The 12,338-nt window shown below is 30.2% G+C and overlaps 1 long non-coding RNA gene across 1 annotated transcript in view; it reads right to left on the bottom strand.

Moving 5' to 3' along the window:
• The window catches only part of LOC129958147 (uncharacterized), a 58,379-nt gene that overhangs the window by 18,432 nt on the left and 27,609 nt on the right, over nt 1–12,338 (bottom strand). Inside the window, exon 2 of the long non-coding RNA XR_008783166.1 lies at nt 11,758–11,895. This is a non-coding gene — a long non-coding RNA (uncharacterized LOC129958147). The remainder of the gene's footprint in view (nt 1–11,757; nt 11,896–12,338) is intronic.

The following is a 12,338-nucleotide window of genomic DNA, read 5'->3' as shown; positions in this document are numbered from 1 at the left end:
AAACCCAGGTTCAAATATCTGTAACAACAATAAAACTAACATGAATTTCATTGGTACAATTAAAAGTTGTGTTGTAAAATATAGATAAAAATATTCACTTATGAAAATTAGCGAAAAGATTTGCAGAAATTAAATGGATATAACCAAAAATATAGCTTTATTCTTTATTTTAATATGCTGTACAAATCCTTTTTATGTCTATACCTTCTGTATTTTCAAGGAAAAAACTTCAAATTTTTATCTAGTTTTCAATTAATCAAAAAATCATTCCGAGATAAGCATAGTTACCATCCAAATGTCTGCAATATCTTGGTCCCAAACTTCGTAACTCAATGGTTTGATTTGTCGAACGCATAAACTTTTGCTTTTATTACTGGTTTAGAAGAAATAACTTTTAAGCCTTTTGATTCTCGATAATATAAATGTAACCCACTTGTAACGGCTACCAAGATAGTGATGTTACTTTGTTTTTTGATACAAAAAGCATCACTTTGCTTTTTGAAAACATCAAAATGCGTTATGTAACAAATCTGATGTTACGTCTACGTAGTTTTAGAAAATGCATTTGATTAAAAAATAAGAGCATTCCGCTTTTATTTAATAACTTGCTATGCTGAAAGTTGCTTTTTACGCCCCAAAGTCAATAGAAAAATAAAGATAGAAACGAAACTAATGAAATTTAAGGTCTGATATATGTGTTGCATTCGCATATATGTGTCACATTTACTATGCATATATGCGATATCATTATAATCGAGTTACGGTTCACAACTTTCGTTTTTTTTTAATTTTATATTTTATTATTATTATCTTACAAAAAGTTCTTGATATAATTTTTATCTTTATTTAAGGCTTCATCTTTTGTATTTTATTTAATTACGCATACGTGGACCACAGATTCTGCCTCCCTTCTTTGTTTCTGAAAAGAATCGACGAGTACACAATATAAGAACTTTTTTTTGGTTAGAGAGTTTATTGACTTAAATATACATTTTAAATTAGGATAGTTTTAACCTACGATTACGATATGCTTACAAATAATTTTAATCTGAATTCTACAGCAAAAGCTCAATACTTCTGAAGTGTGGTTTACTGACATCTCATATCTTTATGTTTACGCTCGTAATATTGAGATGTATTTTGCACTTCGTGATTTTCTTGTTGAGGTGGAATGGGAAGGTGTTTAGTCTTTTATGACTCTAACGTAATGATATAATTCAAATTATTTATAATGTATCTAGAAAATCGTGAATTGCGTAAAAGATAATAAATTTAATCAGCAATCCGGTTACAAAAAGAAATCTTAGAGTATCCTAGAATTTAATATGCATATTTATTCTTTTCAGGATTAAAAAGCATGGCGAATTCTTCTTCTTTAAAAAGACTTGTAAGATGCATATTCATCTGTAATTAATCACTGTAAAGCAGACATTTTAGTTTTTAAAATCATGTTTGATGGATGCTCTAAAATTAAATTCTCTTTTGTATAAAAGCTTTTAAACATTTTTACTCTTTTTAAAACGAAAGATAGAAAAGCTAGGTGAGTGTTCTATTACATGGAATAAATAAAATTGCATCATTTCTGTTACTTTCGCAGTGGTCTTCCTTTTGCTTGTCGGATTGGCAGGGGACCAAAATTTCTCCAGCTACTGTATTTTAGAAAGACATTCTTGTTGGTGTTTTACAAAGCGAAGAGGTAAACAGCTGTTCCAAATGTATCAGTGCTTTCAGACCTAGTCACGAATGCTCTCCTTTTTTATGCAAAACATTTAGTACCCCTGGCAATTAGCACGTTCAGAATGTTTCAAGCTGCTGCTTATTTTGCTGATGCATTCTTTGAATTTCATTAATGAATTATCCTCCTTTTCCGTGCGTAAAGTTCAAGTATTCTGGAAAATATCACGCCAGATACTAATTGTGGGGAAGTTTCTGCTAGTTGACACAACTTTAAAATCTCATTACGATTTTTATAAAAGATTTTCATTTCTTTATATCGAGATACTGGTAAAGCTGGTCAGAATCCTATTGAAAAAATAATTTTTAGAAAATATTTAGATTTTTTCAGTTTAAATTTTAAATTATATCTGTCTCATTTAATGACTTTACCTTTTATCTTAACGGATTCAGCAAAATCTTATAGCTTTAATCGAGCAATTCTTGTGTGTATATATATATATATATTTCGTGTATCTCAGAAACTGCCCTAATAATTTGGATCAAATTTTATATTTAGATAAGGTTTTGCTTTTTAAGTTTATCTATATAGGTATCTTTCCTGAAAAAGTTCGATTTTACATAAATTTTTTCGTAACTAAATATTGACATGTGATTGTACATGACCTGCATAAGTGTATCAGTTGTAGTTAGGCTTCGGATTCCCATACATTCTTTTCATGTAATGAGTTACTGTTACATGATTTTTATGTATGGTTTATAATAAAATAAATATTATTTCAAATGTTCTGTAGTGAGTGGGATTAGATTGATGGGCATATATTATTATTTAAATTACTCGCTAGAAGAGTCTGCTATGTTAAAATAATTTCGAAAACTACTGAAGCTAGTGTTTTTACAAGATTATGCTCAGAAACAGAAAGCCGAATTTTGAAAACAATATTTGTTTCATTAAAACAGTTTCAGACATTTGAATGCTTCATGCTATATTGTTCAAAATGTTCTAAGTAAGAAACATGTGTCATTTGATGATGATGAATTTTGCATTAAACCGCTCACCGTACGTGATCACTGTCTTTTAACTCTACAAATGCCGTAATCTTTACTCAATATACAACAACGTTTATGTATTCCCATAGCTAAAATTAGCATGGAGTTGGATCATGAGAGCATGGTGATTGAGCTGGGGGAAACAAATAACTAATTAATCGATTATAATTAAAATATTGAGGTAACATACTTGCACTCACTTTCACTAAATAAAAGCGCATTATCTTACGAAAACGAGGTTAGATCTAGACATTATTTTGTTGCAGCTTTGTTATAGCAAAGCTCTAAAGCGTGTCTCAATATCTAAAAGCAATCACGAAACATATCTTATGTCTTTTGTAATATATTGAGAAAAAACTATTCAATAATAAATGTATTGATGCGAAGTAGTACAAGTATGTCAACGAACGCATGCTGAGAAATTACTTGGAAAGTCTGCTGTTTGGCTTTGGCCTAATCAGAATTATTGGCTCTCCTAGCGTTTCTTCAGTCAAAAAGAAATTCCTATTTCATGTAAAAATAAATCAATCATTTATGTTTACCACATTTTAATACTGATATGCCAATACCAAGATATTATCAAACGGAAGTACATTCAACTGTTACTAGACTTGCTCATCGGGAAGCAAGTAAACACACAACATAAACAAACATAAATATATGAAGTTGCGTGTTTCCACCTGCGTTTAGGAGGGTATTCTATTACGGATCTATTAAGGGGATTCAGTTGATGATTTCGTTTCATTTAGTAGATTAATTGACTATATTTTGTATGCATTTGTAAATGCCAGTGTATTTGTGATAACAATGCAAAGGAGGAAGCATTGAAACTATCCATATATATTTTGCCTTATTTATGGACATTTTATGATTGAAAAATAAACTCAAGATGTATGATTATTTCGGTATGATACGGGATCATTAGGATCAAACGTTACAGAGTGTGTTATGTTGGTGTTCAGAAAATGGTAAATGGAAGGAAAGAGTTTGGCATTAGAGCTCCAACGGAAGCTATTTAGAAATAGAGTTTAAAATGCATGAATGGATCTTTTAATTGGCTCAAGCATTAAAGATTTTAAAAATATCTTGTTTAGATGCAGAAACAATTACTTGTCCTGCCCATCTTGATTGGAGACATGTAAAATATGGATTAGCTACACAAAAGAAAAATGGTGAAGGTCATTAATGAGAGACTTTCGGTGATTTGAAAGTTTTGGGCGTGTAATTAGGACAATCAGAAAGTGCCTGTATTCCCTTTATGAATGGGGAAGTTAAGACGGAAAGAACCACCAGACAACATGAGAAAATTGAAACAAATCGGTACCAAGTTATGTTAGTTTCATACAATTTTTATTTAACTTTCTTTGTTTCATGTTTGCAAAGATAGAATTTTGCAATGGATTTTCCACTCGCTTTCTGATGTGCTTGAGTTTTGAAATTTTAAGCATTTATGTATTCTGTATGACAATATTATATTATTTTTAAGATATAATTATCCGTTTTCATATTTAATTAATAAATCGGTTTAATTATTATTTTTTATTTCATACGGGTTGCGCTATCTGGTAGAAAATTTGAGATTTAATAATTCCATGAGGAATGAGTAAAAAAAAAATTATTTTAAAAATGGCATAATATTTTTATTAATGCATTATAAATGAAAGACAAAAAAATAATACATTAATAATTAATATTAAATTAAAGTAATTAAAGTTCTATATTTTAGTACATTAAAACAACGTTTTTCTCAAATTTGTTTTTGTTAAATTTAATTGGAATAGCTTAATTGAATGATATTAATTTTTTGTCACAGCTCATGACTCGACTGATGTTAGATTGATTGATCATTAGCTGGAGAATCTACTGACTCTAGTACTTTTGTTTTGATATGTGTTTACAGCAAGTACTAGAGTAATATGGTTATAGTTTTCACGTTTCGCTCTTTGTTATATGGAAATAAGATAAGCCAATATTTATTTCATTCCAGTTGAATTTCATTAATTCATTATATTACTCGCGTAGAGCAGACTTTTATGTAAGGAGATTTTAACTTCATTCGTTTAACAATAATGTAATTTTAGAAAATTTGAGATATTAAAAATAATGCCGCAATTTAGGTGTATAATTTACTTATCTTGAATATACAACGTTAGTTATTGAATCTCAAATACCTTGCTTGCTTTTAACACGTTTTGTGCCGGACATGTTAAATGTTTCATAGCGCGCATACAACTTAGCGAATTTTCACAGGCACACACAGCTATGTATCTGTTAAAATCAAGTTACATTCTTTTGATTTATAAATATAGAATACTCAAGTGTGATTTAATTTGGAAACTTTTTAATACAGAAAATTTGAAAAATTTTACAACTTTTGATACATAATATTAAATGCTTTTATAAATTTATTTTCCTTTTTTTTAAAGCGCGTCTAATCGATGATTTTCGAACTTATTTTTTGTTTTAGAACATCTCATACTTATCATATATTTACAAGTTTCAATATCGAGTCAAATATTAGTTGAAACTGCAGAAAGCTCAGAACAGATCAGGGTAGTTAATGCTTATCTTATTCAGATAATGCTTATTTTATTCAGGATTCTTATTCAGATACAAACTTTTTGTCTGTCATTTTGGATTCGAGTTCGTCTGAATGAACCAAGAATTGCAAGCATGTAATTAGATATATCTCAGTCTATGCACTCTGCGTCACTATTTTATCGAAATATCTTACGTTAAATTTGCCATAACATTTTATTGATATAAAATATTTGCAAAGGCAAGCTACGTCAACTCTCGAATATGTGATTGTCGTATGATATTACAAAATAGCATAAGTTGATGCTGGATTCACCTGTTATATCAAAATTTCGTACATTTTGATGTGTGTCGTTTTTGATATAGAGCATTTTGATATAACAGAGACTGCACACTGAGGCATTTAGCCAATTATACTTAGAAAAGAAAACCATGCTTCGCCCGTATTTCAAGACACGTAATAAAGAAAATATAACTAAAACTTTCAGAAGGTATGAAGAAAACTGGTAGTTACTAGTTGGCTAAGCTAGTAGCAGTGTTCATTTCTTACTCCTGTCATGTTTTAGTTTCTTCTTTCCAGCTAAATTTAAATTTTCCCAAATGCCTATAGGATTGAGAAACAACACACTTTACTATTTTTTAAAGGTCATTTTTATCATATTTGACTCATTCGATGACACTTTATTTCTTTTAACTTAAAGAATTCCGCATTTTATCTCAAAAATTATGATTCGGCGTTTTATTATTTTTCAACTTTAAAGATTAATTTCTGACTCTACGACAATGATATTCTCGGAAGTGTTCTCTTACATTGAGGGCCGTGGTAGCCTGGTGGTAAGGCCTGGCTTTGGAACGGGAGGTCTTCGGGTTCGAGACCCAATTCCACCGAAGAATTGTCGTGTAAACGGGTCCAGTGCACGGGGCCAAACGCTTTCCCTCTGGTGCAGCATGGAAGCTTGGAGAGAGGGAACCCTGTCCCTAGTGTTGCTTTAAAACGGGGCTTCAATATAACTAAACTAAAATGTAAACTAAGATCAAGAAAAATAAAAACAGTGTTTACTAATGGAAGACATTTCAAGTTTAAAATATTAAATTGAAATATTTCGACTTGTCAGGTTGTAAATTTTTATATTGTACCTCTTAATTGAATGTAGTAAACAGAAATCAAAAAATTATGAACACTTTGATGACTGCTCACACAACATGCGTGTAATGTTACGGCCAAAGGTTGTTAGCCGGTACCACACTCTCTGTGTGATATTGATGAACGTAAACAAGTGAGGATATTATTGTTGGCTTCGTATTACGTCGCTGCTTCTTTGATTTAGGTAATTATTACTTTATGACTTGCATTTAAAATTATCACACTAAGGAAAAATATTAAGTTTGTTGTTAAATTGCTCTTAAACGTTTTTTGTATTGAATGTGTCGATATTATTGTTGTTATTTTGTTTTATGTATATGTTCGCACATGTTGAATTATTTCGTGAATTTACATAAAGTTTTTAAAAATTATTTCTTAAAATTTATTGATTTAGTTGTTTTTTGTTTTATGTGTACGTTCGTAAATGTTGAATTATTTCGTAAATTTACATAAGGTTTTTTAAAAATTATTTCTTCAAATATATTGCTCATGTTGTTGTTGTTTTGTTTTATGTGTACATTCGCATTTCATGAATTATTTCGTAAATTTACATAAAGTTTTTTTAAATTATTTTTTCAAATATACTGCATTCGTTGTTTTTTGTTTTATGTGTGCGTTCGCACATGTTGAATTATTTCGTAAATTTACATAAAGTTTTTAAAAATTGTTTCTTCAAATATATTGATTTTTTTTGTTTTATGTATACGTTCGCAGATGTTGAATTATTTCATAAATTTACATGAAGTTTTTTTTAATGACTTCTTCAAATTTATTGCCAACCCCTGGTGTGGTTTGATTGCGGAGGCGTGCGACCATTAAAGTGCTAATTAAATTTAATAATTTATTGGGTGTGCTTCATTAGACAGATTGAAATAGCATAAGGATAGAGTCTTAGCTTCAAGGCCCATTTCCTCCCAAGAACAACTCGCTAATTCCATCGAAGATAAATATCTTTCGCCTGGATTGATATTGAGAGCGCATGTAGGTTCCATGATCATCTAAATTGGATTCATCTAAACTGCACTTTGGGTTAGGAGTAAACATTAGCGTTTACATTCACTGTATAATTTAATTGCACAAATTCTCGAGAAGGTTATACTTCAAAGGTTTAGAAATCACATTTGTGAAAGTAAGTGACAATTACAAGAATCAAGTGCTGAGTCAATTTTGAGATTGGAATTTTAATTTTTAATGAAATTCCCTGCAGAATTGGAATTTTAATGAATTGGAATTTTAATTTTTAATGACATTCCCTGCAGCTTAATTTCCTTATTGTTTTGTTTTCAGCTCTTAATATTTTTGCTCGGAATTTTGTCTTTGAGATCCTGACTTTGAGGTGAAAAAATACTTTCTTCGTTTCAGTACATTAATAACGTCATGTCTTTAAAAAGATTTTTCCTTGTTATTATTTTATTCTTCTTAATCTTTAATTTACAATTCATTATTACAAATGTTATCGAATCTGAGTTCCGTTTTATTTCTTAAATTCACTACGGATGCTGCTGCATATAGAATCAAAATTGAATTAAAATCAATTGGTTACCTGATAATTGAATTCTCAAAATAAAAAATCGCGCATCTTAATCAAGAATGCGTATCTGTAAGGAATTTTAAAACTCATGTGCAATAAGAAATTAGTGAATAATCTATTACAAATCCCGTTTTTCCAAATATGAATCAGTAAAATAAAAGTGTGTAAAATGGTGCTTTAAAAAATCGACTGAATGTGAAAATTGAAATTTACTACCAGAAAAGAAAGAATAAAACTCAAAATTTTTTTGATTTTCTCTTTTTGGACTTTTTTCTGTTACAAATGTATTCCTAATTGCTCATACAAATGAAATACAGACAATCGCAAAGGATTTCTAGAACTTGCTTTTTTTCAATGAAAAGCTGCATGGTAGCTATTTACATGCATGTATGAATACAATGCTGCTTGGTTTTATCGGTAGTCACGAAAGATTTTTTTCCTATCGTGCCTACTGGTTGCGCTGGAAAACGAGATTACGATTTATTTTAAGTAGCTACGTTTTAAATTTGAATTTTCGGAAAAATATAATACTAACAATTTAAAGCTCCGGCTAATATCTGATTTCAAACTATTTTCGCAAGGGTTTTGTTTTTTACAAATGCCCACACGTAATCGAAATTATGTTAATTCCTCGACGTCTAACGCATAAAATTAAAATTTCATTGGTAAAATTAAAACATATTAATCGATATTTCCTTCATTAAGAATCTGATATCTTAATTTTATGATGAATATTAGCGAATAAATAAGTATTTAGACTATCTTGCTCTTTTCTATTGCGTGTACCTGTGCTATGAAATATGTTTTATTCCTACCTATAGATAATGTGCGTTATAGTGCAAATTGTTATAAACTATGGGAAAATTGAATATATTTCTGATTGACATTGAAATTCAAGGAAACTTCTTTGCTTATTGACATACAATTTTGAAATAAAAACCAATCTTTTATTGTTTAATCACTTTGTTTTACTGTATCAAAATAAGAAAAGAAAATGAATTTTACTCGGCAGTTTTCAGAAATAACTTTTCATCCACTTTGAGAGGTAGAAATAGCATTAATACGATTCACCATTTTTGAATGAAAACTTCTCGTCTATTTCAAATCCTAATCTATTCTTGAATTTTACCTAAACGCAATCTGTAATGAAAGCTGTAAATTGAGATTTTTAATTTTTAGACTTCAGTACTTTCGGAATGATAGATGTAAGCATTCAGAAAGGGAGTGGCTATTTTTATGTTATTACACATCATTGTTGCTATTTAAATTTTTCCTTGAAGGAGCTGAACCACTTGCAGTGGCAATAAATTCAGAGGTGCGCGTGCCTAAACAGTCACTGTAACTTCCAGTGAGGTCACAACAAGTATCCGATACTTAAAAGAAATTGGAAAAAGATTTATATCTTCTAAATGAATTAATTTTCAACTTTAGACTGTGCTCCTGTAAATTGTGTTCCGGCATTTTTATTTTTGTGACAAGTGCCTGTGACGTGTGTGGCACGTCGTTGGCGATTCAGTGACAAAATTACCTCGACGTGCGTGACACGTCTCCTCACCACAAGTAGTTCAGAGGCAAAATCAGAAGTTTAATTTCGTGCTCCATTTTGTATTATTACAATTGGAAATTCCGGTTTAGAAGCTATGAAGTATAGAAAAATTTGGAGTTAACACAACAATGTCTACAAATAAACAACAATAATTGTATGAATCCAGCAGAAGCCGCATTAAATTAATTCTTTAAGGAATGCTGATAATTCAAGTCGCTTCTTGGCCATTCTTAAAGCCTTAGATGATTTAACTGGAAAAACATTATCTAACTAGTTAAGTTTTCTCTTTCTGGCAGGAATATTTAAACAGTCATATAATTGTAATGTAAATGCATGAATTTGTAACCATGTAATGTAATTCTTGAAATTTCTCCTTATGGGATCATTTGAAATATAAGGCAAGTGATAAACTCTCTCGACGCTGATGGAAATGGAGTAAATTATCCATCACGAGCGTGTAGCTATTCCATTAGAGGCAAGACGGTATTTTCATACTTCGCTTAGCCACACCATTTCTGGGAACATTTATAGAACATTGACTTGTTCTTTCTAATAGTTTTCCAATGACTAAATCATCTGAAACTGGGATTGACTTTATGTGGCTGTTGTACTAATACTAGGAAATGGTTTATCGACTCCCGAATTCTCTTCTTAATCTTGCGCAAGAATAACTTAAATAACTGTCACAGTTTGCTTTCTATTCCATTCTAAAAACAATTTTTATTGGATATTACAATGGGAGATATTGACAAAAACAGAAGAAATTATTATATAGTTGGTAATTTTCCAAGCAATTTTAGCTGAACACTATTAGACAAAAGGTAAAGGTATTTGTTTGGATCTCGTTTTCTACGAAGATAGTAACTATTTCTAGAAACAGAAATAAAAAAAAATCTTGAGTTATTTAATAATTTTATTTTCATTTTGGCAAGATGGAATTTATTAAATCTGTGGATTTACTGTTAGATTTATAATCTCAATGGTAATAAGTAGAAATGAACTGGACTGGAAGCTAAGAATGGAATATAGTGAGCGTGCTGGTGTGCTTTTCAGTGAAGAATTTAATATATATTTTTTTTTTAGTTGTATCATATTGTGTGGTCTTGCATTGTCCAGGAGAAGAACATTAAGAATTGAAACGTAACGTCTTTTGGACTGATTTCTGCTTTATCCTTTTCAAAAGATCAAAGAAATACCTTGTATTAATAGTTGTCGATGAAAAAAATCAACGTACACGTCATCCTGTCAATTTTACTCTACTCTGTTTCTCGGATGATTTTTATGAGTGAAATTTTCAACTTCTTCTTGATCATTTTTAAGCATCTGATGCCATTTCAATGTGATCTTGACATGGTTTTATCAGGAAACTAGGCGCTTTTTCTGGACCACACATAAAGGTTAAAAATTCAACGATTCTATTCATTTGCATTAGGTAACGTTCATTCATCGTACATTAATAAATATATAAAGAATAAATCATTGTCAAGCGATTATTTAAAGTTTAATTATCTCATCATGATCGCTACAATAATATTAAAATCATCTGTTTGCTGCGATTAAAAAGTGTCATTTATAGTTGATTTAAATTTGTCTCATTGGTCAACTTGATTTGATTAGTTTCTATTCTAAGATAGGAAATTTCAGATTAAACGAATCGCGATTTCTGACATCTGGTTGCGATTTTTATAATTTGATGAATTTTTTTCTCTGAGAAATTTTAGAAAATGTATAAAAAGTATTTTATACTCTTTGGAACTGAGCATGACTCTTAGTTTAGTTATTTTAATGTGCTGTTTATAAAGCAACACTAGAACTATTTTGAGACAGAGCTCATAAATCTGAAACGCGATCAGATGCCGAGGACGGTATCTGAGTTAGAAACTACCTCCAAACTTCAAAATCCCATTAAGGGTATGGCATTTGATTAGACATATTAATTCGCATCAGGCCCCTTATACAGTAGTTGTTCAATGGCCCTGATGTCGAAACCTTACCACCAGGTCACCGGGGCCATCCATTTGAGCATTAGGATCGAAAAATGTCGGTTTGCATTATTTAAATGGTATTAAGGACAAATTATGCACTGTGACTAGTTATATTCAAGAAATATTTACAGGACTGACAGCTAATCGTTCATAATAAATTTGAATCACTTCTTTCTGAGTGAATTAAAACCCTATTTTTTTTATTAAACTTTTCTTTCAGTTTCTTTGAAAAATACAAGAATTGGAAGTAAGAACGCTCAAGCTTGCACATAAGTATGAGAGGGCTTACTTTTCCTTATTGGGCTAACTTGACAGTTCCGATGTCTCGTGGAATAGTTGCAATTTTTGCCACACGGGAATGGGAAACGTGGCATGGTTGCCAATCACATGTCGTTTCTCTTTTACAAGTTACGTAGAGCACATACATCTGAAAAAAAAAAGAAGGAAGTAATTTAAAATAAGAATCATTTCATTTATAATGCCAAATGCAAAACTATAATGTAATTTCTGTGCTTTTTTTTAGCAAAATCTTTGATAATATCATTAAAATTTATTTCATAGTTAATTCCTTCAGTTTGAATATACAATATCTCAATGTTCTTCAATAGCAAGAAGCTAATTGATGATTTAAGATAGTTTTCAACAAGTTTTAATTTCAAGGAAATTAAGGATTTAAGATTACTTGATTATGAATTTTAAATGAACGAGCAGTTCAAATGAAACTTCTGATATTCTCTAATGACAGAAGAAATAAAATTTTCGATAGATCCGTTTTTGCAAAGGTTATAGCTAGTATGTAACTGATACTCCTATTGTTCATTCAATAATTTGACATAGTTTTTCAAATATTGAATCAAATGCATCATTGAA

Source organism: Argiope bruennichi, chromosome X1, assembly GCF_947563725.1.
Source record: "Argiope bruennichi chromosome X1, qqArgBrue1.1, whole genome shotgun sequence".
NCBI classification, from domain to species: Eukaryota; Metazoa; Arthropoda; class Arachnida; order Araneae; family Araneidae; genus Argiope; species Argiope bruennichi.
The sequence above is the reverse complement of the archived record's forward strand: the minus strand, read 5'-3'. Positions and strand labels throughout refer to the sequence as shown.